The sequence below is a fragment of the Hibiscus syriacus genome, unplaced genomic scaffold, assembly GCF_006381635.1.
Source record: "Hibiscus syriacus cultivar Baekdansim isolate YM2019G1 unplaced genomic scaffold, ASM638163v2 tig00111403_pilon, whole genome shotgun sequence".
Classification (NCBI taxonomy): domain Eukaryota; kingdom Viridiplantae; phylum Streptophyta; class Magnoliopsida; order Malvales; family Malvaceae; genus Hibiscus; species Hibiscus syriacus.
Window position 1 is genome coordinate 1,102,528 of NW_024063083.1, and position 2,068 is coordinate 1,104,595.

General features: G+C 39.5%; 1 pseudogene; it reads right to left on the reverse strand.

The window, feature by feature from the left end:
* Nucleotides 1-1,350: 1,350 nt before the first annotated feature.
* LOC120162737 lies at nucleotides 1,351-1,463 on the reverse strand (annotated as a pseudogene).
* Nucleotides 1,464-2,068: the final 605 nt, after the last annotated feature.

The following is a 2,068-nucleotide window of genomic DNA, read 5'->3' on the forward strand; positions in this document are numbered from 1 at the left end:
AAGAGGAAGTGTATCTGGGCTAGTAGTTATCACAGCCATAAACGATTGATACTCTCTTAGTAAACCCTTCAGAATGCTAGCAATGTGCTCGAACTGTGACACCGGGCTGCCACAAGTAGGGGTGTAAACGAGCCGAGTCGAGCTCGAGTATTGTCGAGCTCGACTCGAACTCAAAAACTTTAAATGTAAGCTCGACTCGACTCGAAAACTCACGAGCCTAAAATTTTCAAGCTTGACTCGAACTCGAAAAATAATATTGAAACTCGACTCGAACTCGAAAAGGCTCAAACTCAAAAAAAAATTTCAAAAGCTCGATTGAAGCTCGAGACTCAAGCTCAAATTTGAGCTCGAATAAAGCTCGAATTTAAGCTTAATCTATTATGAAAGGTTCTCACCCTCAAAAATAAATTTAATATCGTATGAGCCATTTACCTACGTATTGAACTATGTTTTGATATAACAATTTAAGGCAAAATAGTTTTTGGACTTGAATTGAATTTACAAAATGTTTTTGGACTTAATTGAATTTATTTAAAGTTTTAAAAGGTTTCAAAAATAATTCAAAGTCCATTAAATTCACATTTGAGCCAAAATACTAAAGGGTGTCAAAGTGCATCCATGCACCCCTGCAGTGCATCCATGCACTCAAACACCGAATGCAATTAGTGCATCGATGCATCCTTCTGTGCATCGATGCATCCTGCTGTGCATCCATGCACGAAGGCTGAAACGGCTAGTAACGGCTAGTTTATTTGAATTTAATGAAGGGGTATCGATGCACCATGATAGTGCACCGATGCACCATGTTATAGGCATCCTTTTTTAGTAGAAAAATCATCCCCAAAAGGCTCCAAAACATCCCCAACGGCTATATACAACATCAAACACATTTCAAGCTATAAATACTAGCTAAGGACACTTGAAGAAAAAAGAGAACAACTATCCAAGCAATCAAACACAAGAGAAGAGTTTTTCAATCTTATTTCATCTTTCTCTTGTAAATATTTTGTTCTTGTGAGCTCAATCTTGTAAACACCTACCTTAGAGAGGTTTTCTTGTTTACTTATTTTATTCTTTTATAAAGGGGAAAGGTTCTAGCTTATCCTCACGTGTAAAATCTAGGGAAAGGTTCTAGTTTAGCCCGGAAAAACTAGGGAGTTGTAAGGTTATCTCTTTGTCCTCAAAAGAAAGAACAAATTAGTGAATTTGTTGGAAAATCCTTGGTGAGGAGATAAGGTAGTGGACGTAGACTTTGGTTTAGAAAGTCAAACCACTCTAAATCGCTGTGCAATTTTCTATCTTTCAATCTCCTTACTCCCTAAACTCAAAAACTATTCGACCCCTCTTTGCAAACCGTTCTGGTTGTCAAATCGAGCTTCCGAAAATCCCAACACTACGTATCAGATATTAAGCTAATAAACACACACTACTCTTGATCTTAGCCAAAAGGCCGAGAAAGATATACTTAAGTTCTTAACACAAGCGTTTAGTCCACTCCTTTTATAACTGCTCTCCAGCGCTCTAACTCTCTTCAGCGCCCGGTGTGGGATTTAAATTCAAAAGGCTTTGGAATAACAATGAGCCTTTATCTCTTCTCTTTATCTCTACCGAGTCCACTATATTACTCAGTCTTTGATATTGCTCTTGTCTTCTCCGTCAACCATGATCCGCTTCTTGAAATATTCGAACTTGAATATAACCCACCACCACCCGCCTGTTCGACTCATCCGTTGCTCAAAATTATCATCATTTCTCTCGCTTTGCAGGGGATGTTGGCAATGATGACGATCTTAAACACCCAGTGTCATGGAAATCGATGGAGGGTCTCTGTCGTTGCTCCGCCAATTACGTACCTTTGTGGCTTTGTTCCCCATTAGCTTCCTGGAGAGAGCTGCAAAGGTTTACAGAGATAGAACATCTCTTGTTTATGGTTATCGTAAGTTCACATGGAGTCTGACGCATCAATGTTGTCTCAAGCTCGCTTCTGCCCTGTCCCAGCTCGGGATTTCCTGGGGTGATGTGGTTCATCTCTCTCTCTCTCTCTAATATAGCTTTCTTCTGCCATTTT